A 6,219-nucleotide genomic window follows, 5' to 3' on the forward strand; every position below is an offset into this window, starting at 1 on the left:
TTCTCTCCCTTGTTGTCATTCCTGCGTTGTTTTTGCAATACATCTCCCAGAGATCACACACATAATGTCTCTCTGGTGATGATATATTTTAGGCTGATACTGCTAATGGCCCAGTTCTTTTTAAAGGAGCTATTTGCAAGATTTGCTATTACAACATTAGCCTTCAGCAACAGCTGTTTACCAGAAATATTGTGAGTTCAGCATCAAACTTCATTCCTTTACTCACTAAGAGCTGTCTACAATGGTGGAAAGCTTGTTAGCGTGCGCAAAGTAACGATGGCTGAAGCTCGGGGCAGGCAACCGTCACCACCACCTGATCCCAGCAAGAAAAGCTGAAAATGTGTAGGTGTAACACGCAGAACGTCTCTGTTTATGGTTTAGATTTTGTCAGCTGAGAAGATGATTGGAGTAGTAACTGATAGCTAGTGCAAAACTTTATTAGCTGGTTCAAAATGCTTTCATCAACTGGCTTTTCACTGTTTCTTGGTTCATTATTTAATCAAGTTTCATAATTAAATCAAGTGCAAAATAATCAAGTTGAATCAGTCAATCAATGTAATATCAAACAAAATTGTATGATTGTAATCTGAAGCCCTTAATTGTGTAACATCTCATTAAAGATTTGATTAGAGATAAGTTATTAGAGTCCACTGGGATTGCAGTTTGTCATATTGAACATTTTCACATCTGTAACGTAAGAAGGCAGCATTTTGTTTGTTTGCATCAGTTCATAATAATGACTATTTCCTACAGCCATAAAGATAGAACTGTTTGTCTTGCCTCTGTGCCCTTAGTCTACAATGCCACAGTGATGTACTGCTCTGCTGAGAATGAATTGAAATAAAAAACAAAAACGAAATAAGAAGTGATTACAAGAACATCCACAGGCAGAATATGACTGTAGTTCTCACACAGATTGTCGCTGTTAAAATGAAGCTTAACTAGGCTTCAGAGGCTCCAGCAATCCTTCTGTCAATCTTCTATTCACAGTTAGTAAAGCAGATTTTGGTGGTGCTTCTTGACAGCCTGCATGGATTCCAGTTTTGGATCGTAAAGGTGCTCCATCAGAGCAAATTATTCCAAATTATACTAAGTGGAACTTAGCAGCCATACAAGCCCCCAAAACATGTGTCCGCTGACAGCTCACAGTCCGATCACAGCAACACCACAGTGGCATGTAATACACTTGTCATCTCATGATGATTCACAGCCTTGAGAAATGTTTCTGCACAGCCTCAGAGACATATTGCAGCGGTCATGATACCGTCACATGTTGTCTGGGTGAGAGAAGATTTCTTATGTAAGTTCACAACTTGCTCGTGGAGTATAGAGACTGAGTGTTTAAAGTTTAATAAAGGCAGCAGGCCTGCTGGCTGTGTACATGTAGCAACGTGAGTTTGAATCCTACACTGCAATGACTTTGTTGACTCACCTGCTCTGCACTGCACCACATTATGTTTTAGTGATATCTGCACAGAATAGGGCTTTTGTTGTGAATAATTTGAGCTCATCATCAGTATCTTAATGTTCTCTCACCACATGCTGCCACTATTACACAGACACAAGTCTGGTGTTTTAGGCAGACAACGCTGTAGCATGTTCCCCTGATCCTCTAAATGTCAAGCATTTAACTCTCTTCCTGCGTGCTTCAGTGAACAACTGGATGTCTCAAAACCTAATGCAACTGAAATCACATGCAGAGAATAGATCTGAACATGCCTCGGATCACTGGTAAAAACCCTATACAAAACAATAAGCAATGAACTGAGGGAAGTTATTGTTCTGTACTAATAAGCTTGCTAACAGGACAGTTAGCACTGTCTGTTTCAGTTGGTTGGTCATGTAAACAGCATATTCAGTTTAGGAAACTATTAGTGGAATATTAATTTTCATTAGCCAGGAAAAACAATTTCAATTCTAGATTTGTCTTTTTTACAGTGAAGAAAACTGCTCCTGCCTCCAAACCATAGACAGATCCCAAAATGTGGCGTGACCATCGCACTCCTCTATCTCTAGGTGGTTTGCTGCCTCAACTGCAAATATTTAAAAGAGCAGACAGTGTGACATAGTTATGACATTCACATTTCCATTTCCATCTCCATCGTGACTCGTACACTTCTTCAACAGGTGAGAGACACAGAGCCTCAGTGTCAGAAGTGCGCTAACACACAGAATAAGTGCAAGGACAGTGCGCAACAAAAAAGAAGCACATAGAGCTACTGATCTGACAGAGTTTATATGAAAATAGGCTTTTAGAAGTTGTGTACAGGCTCTTTTCTGTGCTACGTGAGCTCTATCAAAGTGGGTTTTCAGAAGCATTTTCAAAGAGGATACCAATTTTCCAGTCTGATTTTGACTGGCTGGTCATTCAGTGCACTAAAAGCTAAAGCACTGTCTCCTTAAATCTGAAATGTAGTTTTTGGTGAGTCAGCCTGAGAATCTCAGACTGTGTGCTGGTTGATAAGGAAAGAGGTGATAAGGAGAGAGATACAGTCTGGGGTCCAACTGTGGTAATGGGTAGGATCTTAAAATCAATTCTAGTGTCTGTTAAAGGGAAGTAAGATGTTCTTTTTCCTTAGGTTTGGTTAAAAGCGTCACTGCAGCATCCTATTTAGAGTCTGTGATTTGTTTTCTGATTTATGTCAGTTGAAAGATGTTTTTGCCAATCATAAGGACATGTAGGATTGGATTCAGTATCTTTCAAACCCAAAATTGAACAGGTTCTAGTAATATTCCTGAAATGGCAGGGGCAGGAGTGGATGACCTTGCCGATACGAAATTCAAAACTGAGACTGTAATCAAACATCGCACTTGGTTTCTGACATAATGCTTAATGTACAGGGCACTGAGTGAGGACCAGTAATGAGAATTTCAGTTTGTCAGTTTCAATTTGAATATGTGCAAAAAAGTGAAATGGATACTGTGAATGCTGGGGCCAAGCAGAAGCATACAAAACAAGAACAAACCTGGTCCCAGAGCGGGTCTCTGGGGAACTCTACAGCTTACCAGGGAGGGAGGTTAAACATGGTCACTGATAGAAAACAAAGCATCTTTTATTCAGCATGTGAGAATCAAACCTCTTAAGAGCTGTCTCAGACTGCCTCACAAGTCCAGTTAATACTAAATATATCAAGTATCTTTAAGTCAGAACATTATTCAATTCCAGTCCTCTCAATCAATGCAGTGACAAATTGCTACTAAGAGATCTGCTTTAGGAAAACAGTGGCAGGCAAAATAGTCATGGACGGATTAGTGAACTCATCTACCAGGCACACGCTCAGGGGCCCAGGGACCCAAGAGGTCATATTAACGTTTGACAGAAGAGCTCTGAACAGCCTTGATGGTTTCCTATAATATTCTGTTTCTTATATTCAACAGTATTTGATGTAATATATGTGCAGACAGGGTGTCTGTGTGGCCCTGCTGTAGCAGGGATTTTCAGGAGGGAGTCAGACAGCCTTGCTTCATCTCCAGTGTGAACTAAATGCTAACATTCAGATGCAACAGCAGCAGCTGACAGTTCTGCTTCACCTGCAAAATTTCACTTCAGAGACAAAGCAATTACCAAGAGCCATGAAACGACTACAATGAGATGCAAAACGACTTCAAGGAGACACAAAGTGACTATAAGGAGATGCTGTTTTTGTGTCTGTGGGATCCAGTGTCCCATTTTTCCATCCAGCCTTGTCCTGGCCTAGTGCGACACCGACAAGCAGTGTCACTCAGTGCACCGCACTAAAATGTTGAAATGAATTAAACTTTTATGTGAGGCAAAAAATGGCCACAAAATCGGTTTGTCCACCATCAACACCCATCGAGAGAGAGTTTTTGTTTCTGTTTTAAAGCCAGGCGACAGGGAACTTCTCCTGTCTTGTTTTCTTTTGAAGCTGTGCATGGAAGAGACACTCAGGAAGAAAAATAAAGAAATATTCAAAGCTCTATGACCTTGAGGACCAGTCATTATCTTTCTGTGTGTTGGTGTGTGATCCTGTTGATATGCAGCACCTTGGCACTTGCTCTGGGTGCTATGGGCATCACATGGTGTGTGGTATAATGTGCTGCAGCACTGCACTGTCACCAGGAGTCAAAGTGATAAACAACAGATAAATCACGTCATAATGAATGCTTACTCTCTCCCTTGAAAAGTTTCACAACGAGCGCCGTGTCAAGGTTCTGCATTTTGCAGCAGCATTGAATCAGTCACACTCTGTAAATGTGTTTGTGTGCTTATATGCCGGGGGCCATGAAATGTATGTGAAGCTGGCTGAGAAGATGGCAAAAGAATAACACATGACGGGGCAACAGGCAAGAGCCGTTGGGCTGCAGAGGGAAAAAGAGGTGTATTTGGCGTGACATTTTTCTTTCGCTGCTTCACTCTTTCCAGCAACACCTTGTCTAAACAGCAAAAACAGAACGTCAGTGGCGCAGGCTGCAGTCCCCCCTCAGTGTCTGTCCTGGATCTGTTCAAACAGACTCGACAGAGTTCACAGCTCAAAGTACACAATCACGGACGTAAATGCCTAAATGAGAAATAAAGCTACTCCTCTGTAACAGCGTGGAGAGCACAGCTAGCATTCTACTGTCTACAATGGCAGAGACAGCTGCATTGGTTAAAATGGGAGTGTTTCTGTTACGTTCAGCTGACATGTTATTTTTCTGCATAAATGGGGACAAACGCAGAGTGTGAGAAACTGTCTGGTCTCAGTTTTTGATCTAAAGGCCTTATCATGAATGGACCTTTACCCTTCAAACTAGGCTTCATGTTGACTTAGACGTGTGTCACAGTTGAAGGCCAAGTGGAGCTGTTGGGCAATGACAGTCAGGGCTACATGTGTGTTTGTGTTGAGAGGACAGCACAGAGAAAGTCTGAGAGTCATTACACTGTGTATCAGCAATGTACTGCATTTTAAACATCAGTATATCCAGATGAGATCGTGGCCCAGCCAACAGCACTTGATTCATTAATGTCAGTCCTTGACTGTTTTCATTCCCTTTGATCATTTTCTTTCAGCAGGATACTTTGTGGGTGATGGTATCGAGGAGTAGAGTCAATTTTAAAAATGGATTTTTTATTGAAATGAGTAGCCTACTGCTTTACTGATCACACATACAGCAAACTGACTAATTAACTCCAGAGTTGTGATGTAAGGTAGCTTTAAGTGGAAATTTGTACTTTTTCTCTGCCACCAAATGTTTTTCTTAGCTGGGAGCGGGTAGGGGTGATGGTTGCTTGGCAAGACCTTCAGCCATCATTACATTTCCAATACATGCAAGTACGCCCTCAGAGCAGGACAGACTGGATGCTACAGAAAGAGACAAGACGGGTCAGCCTAGCCGAAACTAGCTGGTTAGCATCCTAACTTCAATAAAAGAAAAGAAGTGATAGAACTGGTAGCAAAATATTGCTGTTGCTTTTCGATGCTGTGGACAGCTAGCCTGCCTCTTTTGAAAGGTAGCAAAATCCACCTGCCAGCACCTCTAAAGCTAAAGAAATGAACACATTATATCTTTGTTTAAATGAAAATTAGAATTTGCAGTGTCACAAGGGGTTACATGTCGGACTGTTTCTTTGCAGTAACTCCCTGACGTCTCCGCTGGTTGCCTGACAACCTCACCTGACCTTTACTGTGTGTTTAGACAGAGCCTGAGGTGGATTTCAGAGGCGCTGCAATTACATAGAAAGTCGAAGGAAAGATGAGACACAAATTCCCCAGGAGGTGGTGCAAAATTGAAGCAAAGATGGGTCTGTGTGAGTTGAAAATGTTTCTATTTAAAGAAAAACAGAATGTGGGTATCCTGAGCCTCAATGAGCACAAAGTGGAAGGACTGGAGGGAAATGACCGAAAGCACAGGTGTAACTCAGTAGAGTACGTGGTGCCTAATGCTGGGCCAAAAGAATCTTATTTTAGTTGATAACACTAATATAAAAACACACAACAACCCATTGGTAGTGGGTGAACTTAACACAGTATTGCATCTGTGCTATATTGATCCAAAGTTTAACCCAGTATTTTTTAGTGTGTGGGCTACACTTGGCTGTACTATTCTTGAATGATGGTACAAGGTTCTAATGTTACTTTCTTCAAACATTTCAGACTTGCTGATCATTTAAAAATAAACTTGGGAGCTTTTGCTTGTTGGTGAGAACCTACTGACCTCAAACCACAGCAAACACAAACCTGAACCAATGACCCTCCTGACTGGACACTGGTTTACATG

This window comes from Lates calcarifer, linkage group LG23 (genome assembly GCF_001640805.2).
Source record: "Lates calcarifer isolate ASB-BC8 linkage group LG23, TLL_Latcal_v3, whole genome shotgun sequence".
NCBI lineage: Eukaryota > Metazoa > Chordata > Actinopteri > Centropomidae > Lates > Lates calcarifer.